This window comes from Schistocerca nitens, chromosome 5 (assembly GCF_023898315.1).
Source record: "Schistocerca nitens isolate TAMUIC-IGC-003100 chromosome 5, iqSchNite1.1, whole genome shotgun sequence".
NCBI lineage: Eukaryota > Metazoa > Arthropoda > Insecta > Orthoptera > Acrididae > Schistocerca > Schistocerca nitens.
The window spans coordinates 819,388,226-819,409,038 of record NC_064618.1 but is presented as its reverse complement, the minus strand read 5'-3'; the positions used below and the strand labels follow the sequence as shown (position 1 = coordinate 819,409,038).

General features: G+C 38.4%; 2 protein-coding genes across 6 annotated transcripts in view; one reads left to right on the top strand and one right to left on the bottom strand.

Annotated features, from left to right (window-relative positions):
- Positions 1-13,539, bottom strand: part of LOC126259942 (ADP-ribosylation factor 6) — a 131,288-nt gene extending 117,749 nt beyond the window's left edge. Inside the window, exon 1 of one of the 5 annotated variants that reach the window (XM_049957039.1) lies at positions 13,462-13,539. The gene's annotated coding sequence lies outside the window, so the exon portion shown is untranslated. Of the gene's footprint in view, positions 1-6,277; positions 6,296-12,920; positions 13,204-13,421 lie in introns of those variants that run through there. The other 4 variants (XM_049957038.1, XM_049957041.1, XM_049957040.1 and 1 more) reach the window with 4 other exon arrangements.
- Positions 13,535-20,813, top strand: part of LOC126259941 (trans-1,2-dihydrobenzene-1,2-diol dehydrogenase-like) — a 111,230-nt gene continuing 103,951 nt past the window's right edge. Inside the window, exon 1 of the mRNA XM_049957037.1 lies at positions 13,535-13,686. The gene's annotated coding sequence lies outside the window, so the exon portion shown is untranslated. The remainder of the gene's footprint in view (positions 13,687-20,813) is intronic.

Genomic DNA, 20,813 nt, shown 5'->3' with positions numbered 1-20,813 from the left:
CATAATGTGGCAGTTTTTCATGCATCTCGGTGTTTATGACATGATATCTTCCGAAATATGATAGGTAGGTTGCCTGACAGTAAATGAAAATGAGGATAGTAATGCAAAAGCAGAAATGCTTAACTCTGAATTCAAATGTTCCTTTACAAAGGAAAACACCTAAGAACTGCCCCTATTTAATTCTTGTACAACTGAAATGAGCAAAATAAGTGTTAGTGTCAGTGGATCTGAGAAACAGCTGAAATCATAAAATTGGACAAAGCACCAGTACCCAATAGAATACCTGTCAAATTCTATACTGAATTTGCAGCTGAGCTAGCTCCTCTTTTAACTGTAATCTACTGTATTATGGTGCGCAAGTTCATAGTGGTTTTCCATGGGTTTAATAAATATAACAGATACACATAACAGAGGCCTTAGTTATCAATAATATACTCTCCTTCACTATTTACAAGTCTTCCAATGCTTGGATAAATTTTTGATTCCACGACTGTAGAAATCATGTGGTTTTTGAGGAAAAGAAATCATCGAGCCATGTTCAGAGCACATTTTCGGCTGGAAAGCAAGTTCCTAGAAGGTTGTCTGATAGAGATCGGAAAAGGTCAAAATCTGAGGTTGCAAAATCAGGTGAATGGAGTGGGTGTGGAATGACTTCCCAACACAGCTCCTGTACAGTGTTTTTTGTCAGTATAGCACAACGCGGGTGGGCATTATCATGGAGTAGCATCACTATGCGGTCTTCCCAGTTGTCATTCTCGGATTGCATTTGCATGACATCTCAAATATTGACAATAAATGTCAGCAGTGATGGTCACATCTCGGGGAAGCAATTTGCAACACACTACACCATTACAGTTCCACCAGACACACAATATTTTTTGTGGATGGGTGTAGGTCTCCATACAGGACGTTGCTGCTTTGTTTGAGCACAACCATTCCTCTCTTTTCCTTTTGTTAGCATAAAGACACCATTTCTTATCACCAGCAATGATATAGGATAAGAATGGTCTGTGTTGCTCCTGAGACAATTATTTATGAGCAAGCAGAGTTGCACATATGGCCATCCACCGATTTTTGTGACTTTGGCTTAGAGCTCATGGTACCAATACACAACATTTTTTAACATTCCCCACTACATGCAAATGTCACACGATGGTGGAATGATCACAGTTCATCACATTTGCCAGTTCTCTTGTACACTGATGTGGATCACTGTGGATTAAGGTATTTAAATGATTATCTTCTATCTCTTGTACACTGATGTGGATCACTGTGGATTAAGGTATTTAAATGATTATCTTCTATCTCCGAAGGCCTTCCTGAATGTGGGGAGTCACTAAGGTCAAAATGATCCTCCTTGAAATGAGAAAACCATTTTCTTGCCGTGCTCTGTCCAACGGCATTGTCCCCATACACAGCGCAAATGTGCCTGGCTGTCTCCACTGCTGTCATCCCTCTACTGAACTCAAACAGAAGTATACATCTAAAGTGTTCCAATTTCTCCACTTGGGATTCCATTTTCTAGCACCCACAGCTCCACTCAACATCTCCAAACAACAATAAGTAAACTCAAGCAGCAACAGTGAACTACAAATGACAACTTTGTAAACAAACATGTGGCAACCGGAATGCCAACAGGGAGGGGGGGGGGGGGGGAGGGAGACACTACCTACTGTACCAGTTATGCCCAGTAGTTTGAAGAAAGCAGAGGCCACTCCCATTTACTAGAAGCATAGGAGAAATGATCCACAAAACTACCAAGCACTTTTCTTGACATTGATTTGTTGTAGAATATTATTCCATATTCTCTGCTCAAACACAATGAGGTATCTCATTATGTTTGAGGTATCTAATGAGTTATCAGAAATATGATCATTTGAGATATCAAATTAAATTTGTGACTGGACTGAGAATTTTTGGTGGAACGGGCACAACATGTTATCTTGGACGCAAAGTTATCATCAGTTGTAGAAGTAGGCTTTGTGTTGTCCTGGGGAAGTCTGTTGGGACCCCTTGCTGTTAATGTTGTATATTAATGACTTTGCAGATAATATTAATAGCAACCACTGACTTTTTGTATGAGATACAATTATCTATGATAAAGTACTGTCTGAAATAAACTGCATAAATATACACCAAGATCTTGATAATATTTGAAAATGGTGTAAAGATTGACAACATGCTTTAAACATTGAGAAATGTAAAACTGGGCACTTCACAAAACAAAAGTATCCTACAAATATAAAATTATTGGATATAGGTTGTGATTTTTATGTAAAACACTGGTTTTTCATGATACCCAAACATGTTTTGGCACCTCTGTGCCATCATAAGTGGGTTTTGTTTATTGAAAAACCATAAAAAGTGACCATATTTTATGTTTTAACTCATCTAACAAAATGAGGCCTAAAGGCAGTTTTTGTTCTTTCTTTGATTTTACATTATTGGGTTTTGTAGGACCATCTGTATGGTGTTCTGCACTGGTGGCTTGTCATATGTAAACTAAATGAGGTAAATGTGAATTTTATCAGCTTGATTTTTAAAAATGCAATTTTCATGTGGCAAAATTTCTGCATACATATATATGTTATTACTCAATTTTCTGTTGTGACAGATCCTCCTGTTGCGTTCTGAGACAACTGCGCGCGCGCGTACACACACACACACACACACACACACACACACACACACACACATTAAATCTACCTGCATAATTTTCATTTAACAGTGAATTACAGTTGGTGTGTCAACTCACTCATACAAATGCCTGGTTGCAACACTTTGTACGGATATGAAATGGAATGATCACAGCTCAGTCATGGGTAAATCAGATGGTACATTTTGGTCTACTGATAGAATACTGGGGAAGTGCAATCAGTTTACAAAGGAGACTGCTAACAAATCACTTGTGCGACCTTTCCTAGATTGTTGCTCAAATGTGTGGGACACATACAAAATAGGACTAGCAGGACATATTGATGTATACAGATAATGGCAGCACAAATAGTCACAGATTTATTTGATCTGAGGAAGAGTGTCACAGAATTTCTGAAGAAGCTGAAATGGCATACTCTTGAAGATAAGACAAACTATCATGACAAAGCCTACTTACAAAACTTCAAAAAACAGCATTAAACAAAGAACTTGGAAATATCTATGAGCCCCTATGTATCACTCCTATAGGGATCACAAGGCCAAGATTAGATTAATTACAGCATGCACAGAGGCATTTAAATACTCATTCTTCCCACACTCCATACGTGAATGAAATCGGGGAGAAAGTACTAATAACTGGTACAGTGCTTCACAATGGTTTGCATGGTACTGATGCTCATGTAGAGGGGGAGGGAGGGGGGGGGGGAAGAAAGACAGAAAGACCATTTGAACAAAAAAGTCTAGTAAACAGGGGCTCTTAAAGACAAACCACAAGATCTATGAGCACTTCGTCTTCAATACTGTGAAACAAATCTCTTCTAATGCAAGCTCTTTGCTTTCATATTTTGAGAAGTGGAGGTACAAACCAAAACGAGACAAAAAATGTCCGGTAAACATTGGCTGTAAAGCACATATTACAGTCATAACTTACAAGCTATGACTAGTTCATCTTCTACTGAAGAAGTGCTTATAGCTCATAAGGTATGCATTTTATAGCCCATGTTTACTACACTTTTTGCTTTGACCGATCACTCCTGTCACATCTGTGAATACCAACCATTCCTCCTGTTTATGTTCAGTATGTCTCAGCATGTTCGTGTTTGTTCAGAAGGTTGGTATGATGTTATCCACCAGAGCTCCATGAAACCTTTACTTATGAGAAAGAATTGTCATTTTGCATGCTTGTTTAGTCTTGCACCACTGTACCGAAATGGTGATGTAATGGGTTTCCTGATATGTAATTACGTTATAAAAGACAGAAAGTCATCTGCGTCGTTTTAATGCTTCCTGCAATCTCTTGACGTTTTTCCTTAATAAACCTGTAGAATGTATACTAAATCTTTAATGTATCAGTTTTTTTTCACCGACTGGCCATTTTGAACTGTTTAATGACCTTGAGGTCATGCAGTTTTCGATGGATAGCTACAAGATCTTATTTACATTCAGTCAAAACTTCTCAGCTCCTAGATCTACAATCTGCGCTATGTGTTAACTTCCAGTTACATTTAAAAAATTGTTACAATCTTCAAAGTGTTAATAGCTTCTGGCACTAACAGTGGCAAGTGTTAGCTAATATAGAAATTTTCATGCTGTTTCTATTCCTTCTTTCACCCTCAACTTCCAGAGCATAGTAATGTTTATACAGACATCATCTGTAGATACTGTTCTGAAAGCAAATATAATACATTGGTGTCCAAAATTAAAGCAACTAATGGAAATTTTGCAAGGTTGCATTTATTTTCCTACAAAACAGTATGAACAGTGGTTAGTATAGTACAAACAATGAAAAGAGTGCAGAACAAACAACTGCATCATGCATAATGGTAGACAAAAATGTTCATTTTTGTCCAACTTAATGGATTTGCGCGCGTGCGCGCGCGCACACACACACACACACACACACACACACACACACACACACACACACACACACACACACACAAAAACTGGTTAATGTGTTCAGTGTGGGTTGTGATCACATCTGGCACCAATACAGGCCTGACAATTATGGGACATGGTGTGAGTGATGTCACCAATCTCATATTGGGGCGATAACACCCATTCTTCCTGCAGAGCTGCTTACAAGTCTTGGACAGTGGTTGGTGGATGCTGAGGTGATGCAAGCCATCTCCCTAGTGCACCCCAGACATGGGATTCAAATTAGGAGAGCGAGCAGGCTATGTCATGTATGCAATATCTTCTGTTTAAAAAAAAATCAACCACCTGTGCTCTATGAGGTCGAGCATTATCGTCCATCAATATGATCAATATGAAGTATGGACCCACAGTACCTCACAATAATCATGTGTGAGATCCCAAGATCTCCTCATGGTACTTGACAGCAGTCAAATCTTACTGATTCTCCTGTACAATTTCATGAAGAGGTGTTCATGTGTTCAACACATTCCCTGTCCACACCATTAGGGAGCTGCCTCAATATCGGTCTCTTACCACATGCCCTCCAGAGGTGAATCTGTTGGGAATCAATCTCCAGACCAAATCAGGACTCATCTGTAGAAAGAACATTGACCCACTGTTTGACTGTCTGTGACATGTTGACAGCCTTGCTCTAGACGTTCCCTTCTGTGAAGACATATCAGAGGCAGACAGACAGCAGGTCTCTATCAATAAAGGCCACACTACTGAAACCTTCTGTACACCTTTTGCCTCGATACTCCATGGGATGCTCTGAGGTCAGATGTCAGTTGCAGTGCAGTAGTAAGGCAGTAACATCATGCCCTTACAGCCAAATAACAGTCCACTCTTTCTAATGGAACACGTTGCTGGGCCTATCCTGGTCTCTGGGATATGGTTTTTGTCTCTTATAAACTGTCGTCTCATCCAAGAAACAACAGAACGATTCACATTAAGCCATCAGGCCATATCAGTTTGTGATTCTCCTGCTTCCATTCTTCCTGTAGCCCTCCACAGCAAAGTGCCTGTAGGCATCTTCTCCGTGCCATACTGCACCATCTGTGACTGTGTACAAATTGACTGTGGATGTGGGACTACCCTGCAAACACTACCTCGCTTTACAGGAGCCCTGGCGTCATTGCTGGCAATATTCTCTGCTGATCAGACTGCCATCTTCCGTGCAGAACACGATCTTCACGACATCTGTTGACAATTTGCACGATTACATCATGAATTAGGCAAAGGGTGGGGAAATAGCAGTTTGTTGCTTTAATTTTGGACACTAGTGTATTTCCCATATCCCTGTGCCAATAGTAATTTCACATATTGTGTGTTTTCTTAATAACAAAGGCTTAAGCATAACTGAAATATCACAGGACACAGGCAGAACTGTACAGCTGTTGTTACTGCCATTTGCCATGTAGCTGTTGATCCAAACATCCTCCTCCATTATATCCAATCTACTTTAACAGGTTTTAGTAACTTATGTATATGATGACTGAGTGCACTAAAATAACTAACACAACATAGGAAATTTCAAATTTCTCTTCCACTTCCCCCCTCTGGTTTGGAGTGAAACGAACTAAACTGGAAGGCCATTAGTCCCTTCATCCGTTAAGTGGCAAAACAGGAGCACACAATTGTGTATGTATTTTAGCACAAAATAGTACAGTTCACTCAGACACACAATAATAATGCTGGCACTGACCTCTTCCTGTGTCAATCTTTAAACATACTCCGATCTGAAACACAATTACTGATCTTTAACATCTCTTAAATATTAAGTTATACCAATTGGTACAATAAATTATGTGACAGATGACTTTCTCCACATCCATTGTTGGTAGAAGTTACATACTGGAGCCCCCTTGTATTTCCCATAGTTTATTTACAATGTATGTACATAATATGCATCATAAACTCTGTCCATTATCTGATATCCTGTTTTCTGAATTTATCTAGCAGTTTTCGTTGTTAGGAGAAAGAGCGTGTTGAACATGACAAAGTCCATTTAAATATGGAGAAACTTTACACATTAAGCTATGTTATAGGTCAATCTGGCGGAGCAACATTTAATTGCCATTCACAATCTTAATCTAGACATTAGGCTTTGCTACACAGATGAGACTAGATTAATACTTGTTTCATAGATCATGAATACAACACTTTGTAATGATGTGGAAGCTGTCAGCTTAACAAAAGGTTTCTGTACATGACAATGTTCAATTTATTTTCTAACAGTTGTAAATTTTCTAATTAATACCTGAAAATTCATCTATTGAGTAGAAAGAGTTGTGATTCAGAAATTCTTTTAATTTTTTTTAAATGTTGGTTGGCTATCTGTCAGGCTTTTGATGCTATTTGGTAAGTGACCAAAGACTTTTGTGGCATCATTATTCACCCTTTTCTGTGCCAAGATTAGATTTAACCCAGTATAGTGCAGATCAGTGTTTCTCTGTGTGTTATAGCTATGCACATTGCTATTGCTTTTGAATTTGGATGGGTTAATACCAAATTGAGTAAGTGAATACATAATTGTGAATTTAGTGAAGCTACTGTGAATTTCCCTAGTTCCTTAAATAAATATCTGCAAGATGATCTTGGGTGGGTGCCAGCTATTACTCTGATTGCATGCTTTTGTCCAATGAATACTTCTTTCCTTAATGATGAGTTACTCCAAAATATTATGCCACACAAAAGCAGTCACTGAAAATAGGCATAATAAGTTAATCTACTGATATGTTTATCGCCAAAACTTTCCAATAACTCTAATAGCATAAGTAGCTGAACACAAACATTTTAGCAGATCACTGCTTCCAATTCAATCATCAACACATACCACCAAAAATTTTGAATATTCTTCTTTAGCTGCAGATTTTCTGTTCGAAGTCTTTTTTATTAATGATGTTATGGCATTACATTTTGCGTATGGACTGTTAAGATAAGATAGATAGATAGTTACGTGTTCCATTGATCAATCTCACGGTAACCATTATGATGTGGAATGTGTCAAATGCAACCTACCCCATTCACTTAAATGACACAATATGCATATATTAGACCTATAGATTTATTTATTCCTATTCAATAATTCATCTATGGTATAGAAGGAGGTGTCAAGGAGATACGATTTCAGTTTATTTTTAAAGCTGTTACTGCCGTCTGTCAGATATTTGATCTCATGTGATAATTTATTGAAAAGTTTTACAGTAGCATATTTTACGTCTTTCTGTAGCCTACCAAAGATAGTTTAAGTAGAGGATAGTGAAGTCTTCCTTTCTTCTGGTATTATAATCCATGAATGTCACTGTTGTTTTTAAATTGGTCCATGCAGTTGGAAACAAATTTCATTACTGAGTAAATGTACTGTGAGGCTGTTGTAAGAATTCCTAACCTTTTAAAGACAGCCTACAAGATGTGTGACTGAGTCCCACACATTTTTCTAACCACTTTCTTTTGAGCAGTGAATACTTTTTACCTGTGTGCTGAGTTACCCCAAAATATTATTCCATATGACACCAGAGAGTGAAAGTATGCAAAGTATCTTAGTTGCTAACTTCTATATCCTCAAAATTAGCAATTATTCTGATTGCAAAAGTTGCTGAACCTAGTCGCTTTACAAGATCCAAAATATGAATTTTCCAATTAAGAATCGCATCTATATGTACACCCAAAACCTTTGTATGCTCTACCCTGGCTACTGACTCCTGTTGATGTGTTGTATTTATTGAAGGAACTACACTCCTTGCAGTAGAGAACTGTATGTACTGTGTCTTTTCAAAGTTCAGAGCAAGCCCATTTGCAGAAAACCAATCAATGACTTATCCAAAAACATTATTTATATGATTTTCTATTGCAGTTTCTTTTACTGGATTAATAATGATTCTTGTATCATCAGCAAACAGTACAGTTTAGCTTCTTGTTTCAGGTAAGAAGGGAGGTCATTCACATATACCAAGGCCAGAAGGGGAGCCATGGTCGAACCCTCTGGAACACCTAATGCAACTTCCTGGCAGATTAAAACTGTGTGCCAGACCGAGACTCGAACTCGGGACCTTTGCCTTTCGCGGGCATGTGCTCTACCAACTAAGGTACCCAAGCACGACTCACACCCCGTCCTCACACCTTTACTTCTGCCAGTACCTTGTCTCCTACAAGGGGACAAGGTACTGGTAGAAGTAAAGGTGTGAGGACGGGGCGTGAGTTGTACTTGGGTACCTTAGTTGGTAGAGCACTTGCCCGCGAAAGGCAAAGGTCCCAAGTTCGAGTCTCGGTCCGGCACACAGTTTTAATCTGCCAGGAAGTTTCATATCAGTGCACACTCCGCTGCAGAGTGAAAATCTCATTCTGGACACCTAATGTAATTTCACCCCAGTTAGATGAGGTAGGAAATTTCCTTAAATCACTTACACCATATAAGGAAACCTTTTGCTTCCTGTTCTGTAGATCTGACTTAAGCCACTCATATGCTGTTCCATTTATATCATAGAATTGTAATTTCTGTAGCATGTCATGGTTCACACAATCAAACTCTTTGGATAAGTCACAGAAAATTCCTATTGGTGACATTTTACTGATTAAAGGCTATTATGTTGGTAGTGAAACTGTATATTGCTACCTCAGTGGAACAGCATGTTTGAAATCCAAATTGTGATTTACTAAGTATCCCATTACTGTTGTGATTGCTAACCACTCTTAGTACATTACATTCTCAACGATTTTTGAAAATGCTGTAGCCAAGGATACTGGTTGGTAATTATTGACATCTGCGGTGCCCCTTTCTTGTACACACACTTGACAACAGCATATTTTAACCTGTCTGGGAAAATACCTTAAGTTAGTGATGCATTACGGATGTGACTCAGAACATCAGCTGTAACTGCTCCACATTGTTTTAATAACTTGTTAGAGATGTCATCTACTCCAACAGAACATTTATTTTTCAAAGATTTAATTATTTTTATTATTTCACAAGAGGTTGTTAGATGAAAATTAATCTGACTAGGATTTCTCAAAACCGATTATCCCATATACTGCTTGGCTTTTTTTTTTTTAAACCATACTCACCAATTTTTTCCCCTACTCTTAAGAAATGGTTGTTAAATACATTAGTTAGTTGTGTACTGTTGGTTAAGATGGTCTCATTCTCTTTAATAGTAATACTACCTACCCCAGTGGTTACTTTTCCTGTCTCTCTTCTAACAGAATTCCATACTGATACACATATTTTTTGATTTTCTGACAACTTCTCTCAGCATGTTACAATAATTTTTATAGTCTAAAATTACTTCTGGGTCTTTAGTAGATTATTGCTGCCTCATACAATTTTCTTTTCCTTTCTGAAGACACTTTAATAGCTGTAGTGATCCACGGTTTCTTTGAAAACCATTTGGTGTTACATTTAGTAATTTTTTGTATTTATCATTGGCATTTGGCTCATTATATACATCTCTCAATTAACATTATTTAAACTTTCTCTGGAGTGGTCTACAGATACCAGGTTGTCCAGCATCACACTTTCACTTAATGGTTTCTGAACTGAACACTTTGCGAAGTTTTGTAAGTTAATCAGTTGTGCATCATGGACTGATAATCCATTGGCAACTCTTCCTTTACCCATGCTAAATCTGCAAGCTTAGGATGCTAAATTATACCTATTTATACCAACACTTTCCATCCTCATAGTTTCCATTTTTTATTACCCTGATATTTTGATAAAGTAAACTGATAATACACTTAGCTTTATCCCTATTTACTCTACAAGGAGCTTCTTTTATTCTATTTTTCTTGATCACTGTCCATCTGGACTTTGACTTTAACCTAAAAAAATTGTCTGTCTGGTCCCATTAACCACAGGGATCATCCCTTGTGTGACTGTGACCCCCCTTACAGTATTTGCTAATAGGGACACTAACTTATCTTTCCCCTTCCTATTTAGGAACAGGTCACATGTAGTGTATCCCCACCTGCCAATAGCATCAACTGGAACACTACTCATGTGAGATTTTGCTAGTGCCTGGAGCATCCTGTTACACTTAGTGTTAACATGCCTTCCAGCAGTGTTTATCCAGGGCTGATCATGGCACTGAAAGACCTCCGCAAACCCCACATCTGTGTGCCCAGTTTCTGCTCCCATTTTGTCCAGGTTAGTCCTAATACTGTATCTTGGATTCACAGCCAGGCTGTTTCCTGCAACTATAATTACCTGATCTTCCTTCTCCAAGTCCCTGCATAGCTGACCAAAGTTTTCTGTCACCTGGCTGATGCTAGCACTTGGTTTCACGAAAATCGTGACCTGGTTTCACCTAACTTCTCCTGAAGCTGTTGACCTACACCCCACCCATGACTGCTACCTAGAAGCAGAATTCTTCTTTTCCTATCCTGATTTGATCAAAGCCTATCTTTTCTTTAAGCTAATATTCTGCTTCAACCTATATTCATCTACATCTGGATGAGGCCCTCCTGCACTACTTCAGACAGCAAGCCAAACTGATTTACTAACAGAATTTCTAAAGTTTTTTCAACAGTTTCCCTTTTTCACCCTTTGCTTGTCACCTTTTCCCAGCACCCCATCTCTTTTTCTTCCCTTAGCCTACATAATTCCAAATTTGCATTTTCTAATTCAGCCTTAAGGGCACAAATCTTTGCCTCTTGTTCAGAGATTTTTCTGTCCTTTCTACATAACCTACATTTCCATGGAAGAACCTCATTCTCTACCCCTGTTTTCTTGCTCCTGCATTCACCCCAAATGAAACTATAACTTACAGTCTACACAGAACACCCACTCCTCCAGATTTTGGCAACCACCGCATTTGTCACACATGGTTTGATAGAAAAATTTACACAAAAGTAGAGAACAACTTGGCACAAGATCACTGAAGTTTCATAACCTGTACTAATACATAATTAAACACTAATGTAAACAAACTTTTAAACTTACTTTTGAAAGTTCAAATTAACTACTTAAACTCTCTATGGACGCACTAATTAATTTAACTTAAAAAAAAAAAAAAAAAATTACTAAGCAGAAATTTACACCTAAAATGTAAACAAAACTAATGACTATTGACCTTTACGAAATACCTTCTTTTCAATCTAAATATGCTCAGAAAAGTGAAAACTTCACTAGATAGCCTCACGAAGATGCAAGAAATTAGGGCTCATATGGAGACTTTTAGACAATGGTTTTTCCTCACTATTTTCAAGTGAAATAGGTGAGGAAGTAACAGGCAGTGATACAAGGCACCCTCCACTATGCACTGTGTGAGCGGTTTATTTCAACCTTCTGCACTTTTCCAGTTAAACATGAGTTAAACCATTAGTGCAAAGTCCTTCTTGTATCACAATACTGAAGCTTATCAATAAGAATTTCACAACTTACACAATCAAAAGCCTTTGAGAGCTCACCAAAAAATCCCAATGGACGAAGTTCAGTTATTCGTATCAGTCTCAATGGGCAATGTTCAGTTATTTGTATCTGTCTGTTGCCACAAACAGAGATTGGGAGGAGGGAGGGTCGGGGAGGAGGAGGGACGTCCAATCTCATAGCTCTACCGATATTTGTTTTTAAATCATACAGTAATGGGGCCTATATTAGATGAATTACATAAGGCTACCTTAATATTTTTTAAAAAGGAAAATCTATGAAATGACAGTAAATACCTACTGAAGAACACCCACACATAGTACATAAATACATGTACCATATTTACAAGCTACGTATAACAAATGATATAAAATATTCATGAGCCATTTAACAAACAATGTGGGATGACTAGACCCTTAAATGCATTTTCAGTGTCTGAGAAGACTCCTACGATCTGATCTAGGAGTCTGCCCAGACAATCTGATGCTTTAGTAAACAAGATACAACTGCTGTTCTTACATGCAAACATGCTGACAGAAGTATTCATTTGAAATCTGCCAGTGACAGCAGTGAGCTTTCAATAGCATCCCTAAAATTTAGAATGATTATTTTGCAAAATAATTAACATTCATGTTTCTCTATCCCCTCATTCCCTTCCCACCTGCGTCAGTGTTATTTTCTGCAATACAAATATTTGCTTCCTATTATTGAGCTATCACTGATTCAAAAAATAGGGCCTAACTGATTTTTTTTATCGACTTCTACAGTGTTCTTGCTGTGAGTTTCTTTTTTGAACATTATTCTCTTTCCTACTATTTTCGTCCATACAGTGGAACATTCAGAAAAGTTATCGGAATTAAGTTTTCATTTAATGTATTTTAGCGTAATTCTAACGCAAATAACAATTGTTAACTACTAAGTATGGATCTAAAATGTGTTCACATTTTGTTTTTACAAGTGATAATTTAATGAGCTGCATACTTACAGTATTATATCTGCGAAAGGAGCGAAGCCACTGTCATATTGCCAAAAATATGATGGGCGGGAACCAAAACCCGGTCACCGTACGTGGCGTCTTTACATGTTTTCCCTACGCTGCTTCTTCACAGTATCTGCATGAACAGCCTACCTCAACCACTGACGTTAAATTTCACTTTAGAGCAGAATATACTGTGGGGCAACGACAAATCATCTCGCAAACACGTAGGTTAGTTATCCAGCCAGCTGTACACTGAATATTTTTGTTATATTTTTCAAGAGAGTCACACTTTAAGGGAGCAACGCTCAATGAATTATAAGGTTTCAGTTTCACAGTATTCATTCTAACTCCGAAGAGTTAAAATTTTGAACAAGGAGCACGGCTAGGTATTTCTTTATTCCAGATCATGGCGGTCACATAACGGAAAATGAATCACTCTGCCACAAACTCTGGAGTCCACACAATTCGCACTTTAAAGTGAAACTATGATTTACTTAGTAAACTTACGGTCAACTCCATGACTTCGAGATGAGCAGCGAGATCTTACCTCTAGACATTTACAGGTCGGATGACCATTGAACCGCTAACACCCTCATATCAAAACACTTCCTTCTCTGAATATAAGGTAACATCTCTGCTGCTCAGTGCTAATTACAAAGATAAGCCTATCATCACACAGGACAGAAAGTGTTGTGGACGCTAAGGTTGTAAGTCGGCTAAGGACCTTACGGAAAATTTATTGTATTATCTGCAAAAAACTTTTATTTTAAGGGTGAGCATACAAATAAGAACGCAGCGTCGCGTTAGGACTCGTTAGCCATACTTCAAGGAGATGGCAGTCCATAAACAGCGTTAACCAATAGCCACTTCCACTGTCTAGTGGAGGTGAAACGAATAACAAATATATTTTGTGTAACCATGCTTTTGAAACAAAATTAAAGTTTTTGGTCGGTTATTGAATTTACATTTGGCTGCACGCTCCGCTTATACATATATTGAACTGCTACTTTCCAAGAACACAACATTAATGCAGTGATTTCTGCAATGTTTTTACACATATCACACATTCAGTCTCCCAGGTATTTGCGAGATGATGATAATATGAAAATTAATTAGTAAATATTATTCACTAGATACCCATTTAGTGAAATAAATTGTCTGGGCTACAAACTTCATCCCAATTGAACTTATTAGTTACTTGTATGTGACATCGGCTCACCTTATTCATTTTAAAGCTTTGTCAACTAATATTGCTGTTTTAATTCTGCTCAGTATATAGTTTTAAAAACCTAGACATTGTTTACAGATTGCTATGATAAGAATACTGTGTGCAATATTTGCATAGAGTCTTTTATTTTTTCATTCATGCACTAGGTCTGCTAAATAACTTGCTTACAGTAACTATCACAAAACACAATTTACTACATTTTGTTGTTAATTTTATTCATTTTGGATAACTTTAGCACCTTTATCATCATCAAAAAGAACTTTCTACTCCTATTTCTCCATTTCTTAAAACATGGGAAATCATTCACATGTAGCAATAAGTACTCATGAGTCTCGATCACATTTACTGGAATACGGTTGCAATTTCTTTAGATGTAAATAAGGAAACATTACTTTGTCCATTCCTTTTCTTAAATATAAAGTAAATCTGTAATACATTGCTCTGTAGTCCCCAAAAATGTAACTTCTTTAAGAGAATGCTGTGATTTGTGTAATGACATGCCTTGCACTGAGCTACTGAGAAATCTCAACTGTTGATCTTCTTGTGTAGTTTGTGGATGTGTCAATAGATGTTCAGTAAAAAATGTAAGACAGCCATCTGTAGTATGTAACATCAATTTCGCCCACCATCTCCGGCAGCTCTGGTCGGAGAGCATGTGTGCATGAGGTGTGCTTGCTTATGTGAATGACTGTGGGGGTTTCCTTTTCTGAAAGAGGCTTTGGCCGAAAGCTAAATGGGTAACAGTCTTTTCGTTGAGCATGTCTGCAACACAACATGGCATCTTTATAGTGAGTAGCAATCTATCCTTTTCCTTATGTTGTTTATGTTCCAGCCTGGAGCTTCCATTGTTTAACATCAATTTCAGGGTAGTCTAATATGTTGTCATATTTTATGCTACTGGTACTTCTAATTAAAATGTTTCCTTGAGTATATGTGATGTAAGTGTCATTACCATGTTTTTAAACCAAATGCCAGATTTATGTGATTTATGCTGAGGTCCATATTTAATAGTGTATGAACCATTGTTCTACAAGGATTATAAAACTGCTCACGTATTGGACAGTCCCACAATATCAGTTACTCAGGCTGTGATTTAGAATTCTTAGTTAGCTGTGAGAGTGAAATTTATAGGAGTTGGACTACAGCACACAGTAACAAAGCAGGATAGTGCAGTGGTAAAAACCCTACACTTGCAGTTCAAAGCACAGTTCAATGATACAGATTTGGATTTTCTGAGTTTGCCTCGTTTCTCTTGATGCAAAAGCAGAATTATTCCTGTGAGAAGAATGTTCCTGATTTCCTTCCCTGCCCTGTCTCTATAGGGATTTGCTTTGACCCTTAAAGATCTTGTCATCGGCAGTATGTTAAAATAAAATCGTGTTTCCTTCCTTCAACATCTAGTACCAAATGATAGTCCTCTGAATCAGTTGCCTTGTTGAGGAAGTGTTATGCATTTATTGTGGATGGTACAATCATTTAAGTATAAGTGGTTTCTTGTGATGACTTGTGGCAAATAAATTTAGACTAGTTCTGCAAGGTTCGCAGAAGAGCTTCTGTGAAGTTCGGAACGTAGGAGGCGAGGTACTGTCAGAATTGAAGCTGCGAGGGCGGGTCATGAGTCATACTCGGATAGCTCAGATGGTAGAGCACTTGCCCGCGAAAGGCAAAGGTCAAAGGTCCCCGAGTTCGAGTCTCGGTCCAGCACACAGCCAGGAAGTTTCATATCGGCACACACTCTGCTACAGAGTGAAAATCTCATTCTACTCATTTCTGAGCCAAAAATACCCTTTGCCAATGGGAAATGTTGCCACAGAATATAATGCTTCAAGTCATAAGCAAATCAAAATGCACAAAGTAGACTAGGCCCTAATTTTCTTGTTGGACTATCACTTGTTGAAGGTAACTATACCAGCATTCACTTTTTGAACAATTTTCTGAACTTGCAAGATAGCTTACCATCTATATCGGAATACCTCGGAATTCAGCCTGTTTGGACTCACTTATCATGTCCTGTTTTGTGTTATCAAAATGTCAGTTTTAGTTGAATTGTGTATTTGAAACTGTATAAACTGAGTTGTACAGTGATGTAGCATCAGTTTATTTCCTACTAGCCTTGAACTTGTATCTTGAACTGCATTATTTGTTTCGTTGCCTCTGTGACACTCAACAGCCTTCTACATCTACATCTATACTTCCTTCACTACCAAGCTAGTGTCATCTGCAAACAATTATATTTTAGAATTGCCTGTCATATTAAAAGGAACGGTAGTGGTCCCACCACCAACCTCTGAGGCACCATGCATTTAACCATGCTCCTATCAGAGGCCACCTCATAGTGGTTCTAATTACTGTGGAGAATGACATTTTAGTGTCTGTTCTTAATGTATGAGAACAAAGAAGCTGTTACCATCTGTAGCAATATTTCGTGATCACCACAATCAGAAGCCTCAGTTACATCAAAGAAGATATATAATGTTCACAACTTTTTGTGTTATGAGCCCAATGCATCATAGAGAAGAGAGAATTCAAGGTGTGATCAAAAAGTAATGGGAATTTTCAGTTTTCTTAAAGAAGCTTTATTTATTCAACAACAACTTTGTCTCCTTCAAAGTAATCCCTCTCAGATCTAATACATTTGTGTCAGTGCTTTTTCCAATTTTGGAAGCTTGTCTGGAACATCAGTTTTCATTATTATGTGAAGGAAAGTTGCTACTCATCATATAGCAGAGATGCTGAGTCGCAGATTGGCACAACAAAAAGACTCTACAATTAAAGCTTTTTTCCATGGGCCTTCGTCAACAACACACACACACACACACACACACACACACACACACTGCAGTCTCATGCAACTGGTTGCGTCTGTGTGCGTGAGTTCGCGCGCGCGCATGTGTGTGTGCGTCTCTGTTGCTGAAGGCCCATTGTCAAAAGCTTTAATTGTGAGAGCCTTTTTGTTGTGCTTATCTGCAACTCAGCATCTCCACTACGTGGTGAGTAGCAGCTTCCCTTCTCATAATATTGTTGCAGTCCATTCTGGGTTTTCCATTGTTTGATTTTCACTTTTCATTATGGTGTTCAGCTCCCTCAGCAATTCTGTTTTTGTCTCATCAATGGCAGTAAAACAACAGCCTTTCACGGGTTTCTGCAACCTTGGAATGGAAAGGAGTTGCAGGGGCCATGTCCAGTGAATTTGCTGGCTGAGGCAACATACCGATTTTGTTTTTTTTTGCAAAAAAAAAAAAAAACCATGAACAAGCATTGAGATGTGGGTGAGAATATTATTATGGTGTAATTTCCTCGAGTGGTTTTACCACAGTTCTGGTCATTGTCTTTGGATTGCTTAATGTGAATGGCACTTAACTTCCAGGTAGCATTTCTAATTGACCATAGGGCCAAAACTCATGATGCTTTATCCCATTACTTTAGAAGAAAACAGTGAGAAGAACCTTCACATGTGATCAAACTTTTCAAATATTTTTAGTATTGGCTCTTCAGGCAGTTACTGTTGGAGCAGTTGGGTCTTGGTTTCAACGTCGTACCCATATACTCATATTTTATCGCCTGTTATAACCGTCCTTAAAAGTCCTGAGTCATTGTCACTTTCATTCAGCAATTCCTAACCAATGTCCCCATGACATTGTTTTTGGTCGAAATAAAACAATTTCGTTTCTAGCATTTGTAGACTTAGAGAAAGCTTTTGACAATGTTGACTGGAATACTCTCTTTCAAATTCTAAAGGTGGCAGGGGTAAAATACAGGGAGCGAAAGGCTATTTACAATTTGTACAGAAACCAGATGGCAGTTATAAGAGTCGAGGGACATGAAAGGGAAGCAGTGGTTGGGAAGGGAGTAAGACAGGGTTGTAGCCTCTCCCCGATGTTATTCAATCTGTATATTGAGCAAGCAGTAAAGGAAACAAAAGAAAATTTCGGAGTAGGTATTAAAATCCATGGACAAGAAATAAAAACGTTGAGGTTCGCCGATGACATTGTAATTCTGTCAGAGACAGCAAAGGACTTGGAAGAACAGTTGAACGGAATGGATGGTGTCTTGAAAGGAGGATATAAGATGAACATCAACAAAAGCAAAATGAGGATAATGGAATGTAGTCGAATTAAGTCGGGTGATGTTGATTGTATTAGATTAGGAAATGAGACACTTAAAGTAGTAAAGGAGTTTCGCTATTTAGGGAGCAAAATAACTGATGATGGTCGAAGTAGAGAGGATATAAAATGTAGACTGGCAATGGCAAGGAAATCGTTTCTGAAGAAGAGAAATTTGTTAACATCGAGTATAGATTTAAGTGTCAGGAAGTCATTTCTGAAAGTATTTGTATGGAGTGTAGCCATGTATGGAAGTGAAACATGGACGGTAAATAGTTTGGACAAGAAGAGAATAGAAGCTTTCGAAATGTGGTGCTACAGAAGAATGCTGAAGATTAGATGGGTAGATCACATAACTAATGAGGAGGTACTGAATAGGATTGGGGAGAAGAGGAGTTTGTGGCACAACTTGACCAGAAGAAGGGATCGGTTGGTAGGGCATGTTCTGAGGCATCAAGGGATCACCAATTTAGTATTGGAGGGCAGCGTGGAGGGTAAAAATCGTAGGGGGAGACCAAGAGATGAATACACTAAGCAGATTCAGAAGGATGTAGGTTGCAGTAGGTACTGGGTGATGAAGAAGCTTGAACAGGATAGAGTAGCATGGAGAGCTGCATCAAACCAGTCTCAGGACTGAAGACCACAACAACAACAACAATTTCGGAACAGACTTTGCTGTAACGCATTTCATGCCAGAAACATTCAAAAAATTGGTTTTCAAGAGCCAGAGCATATCCCAACATCGTCAGAAATCTCTCTGATGATGCTTTTCTTATTTTCCAGAACCATTTTGTTTATGTCTTCCACATTGCCATCAATAACTGGCGTGCTAGGATGTCCAGGGCAGTGGTCATCTTCAGTGTCTTCTCAACCATCGTTAAAATGGTTATACCATTCATAAACTCTTGTCTTACTGATAGCAGATTCACCAAAATCCACAGTCAACATTTTGAATTCAGTGCTACACTTTTTATTTCATTATTCAAGTGAAATTTAATGTGAATGCTTTGATCCATCTTTTTCAAAAGTAGAAATTCACTGAGCACTCAAAAACACATTTAACCTTTTCAGCTGTCAACAATAAACTAAATACTGAGAACAGCTGAAAATCAGGGAAATGTGTGCAAACAAGATAAGAAATATTGATGTATAATAAAAATTCCATTATTTTCTGATAACACCTCATATAGCATTTTCTCCAGTAAGTGAAATCACTTCTAAAATCAAACTGTATGTTTGACAGAAAATTATGTGAACTGAAATGGTGAATTACTTTCTTATATACAGCCCTTTCATTAACTTTTGCAAATACTGATTGCATAGAAATAGGTACAGTGTATAATTATGTACATCATGCCTTTTTCCTTTTTTATAAAAGTGGTTTCACTGTTGTGTATTTTAGTCATTCAGGAAGCTGAACATTCCTATAGTAAAAAATTGCAAATGTGGCCAAGCATAGAGCTAAAGTATCCAGTGCAGTGCTTTAGTATCCTGCTAGATACTCCATGATGTCCATGAGTGTCCTTAGTCTTCAGTAATTTAATTGTTGACTCTAATCTCCTGCTTTTCATTGTCACAGAGAGATATTTCAGACAGTGGACTTGGAAACCAATTTCTAGGTTTTTTTCTCCGCATCAGAGCAACCATCACCTTACACATAGGGTTTAACAAATCATCATAAACATAAAATTACATCAGAATAATATTAGAAGTTAACCTCATCTTCCAGCAAACAGGCATCAGGAAGACAATATATTCTCATAATATTATGGAAAGGAAAGTTGCTACTCACCATATAGCAGGGAAGCTGAGTTGCAGACAGGCACAACAAAAACTGTCACAATATAACCTTTCGGCCAAAAAGGCTTTTGTAGAAAATAGACGACACACACACACACACACACACACACACACACACACACACACACACACACACACACACACACACACAGAGCCTCTGGCAGGTGGCAACTGGGTGGGGGCGGGGAGGGAGAGTAGGGTAGGGGTGTGGGACAGTGAAATGCTACTGGAGAGCGTGAAAGGATGAGGTGGAGAAAGGGTAGGGAATCCAGGTGCAGTCGGGTCGGGAGATTAGATGGAGGGCAGGGGAGAGGTTGGGGGGGGGGGGGGGGTTGTGGAAAAGGAGAAAAGTAAAAAGGCTGGGTGTGTTGGTGGAATGAGGGCTGTGTGGTTCAGGAATGGGATCAGGGAAGGTCTGGATGGTTGAGGAAACTAACGAAGGTTGACACCAGGAGAGTTATGGGAATGTTGGATATATTGCAGGGAGAGTTCCCACCTGTGCAGTTGAGAAAAGCTGCTGTTGGTGGGAAGGATTCATAAGGCACAGGCTGTGAAGCAGTCATAGGAATGAAGGATGACTTGTTGGGCAGCATGCTCAGCAACAGGGTGGTCCACCTGTTTCTTGGTCACAGCTTGTCGTTGGCCATTCATGCGAAAAGACAGCTTGTTCGTTGCCACGCCCACATAGAATGCAGCACAGTGGTTGCAGCTTAGCTTTTATATTATGTGACTGGTTTCACAAGTAGCCCTGCCTTTGATGGGATAGGT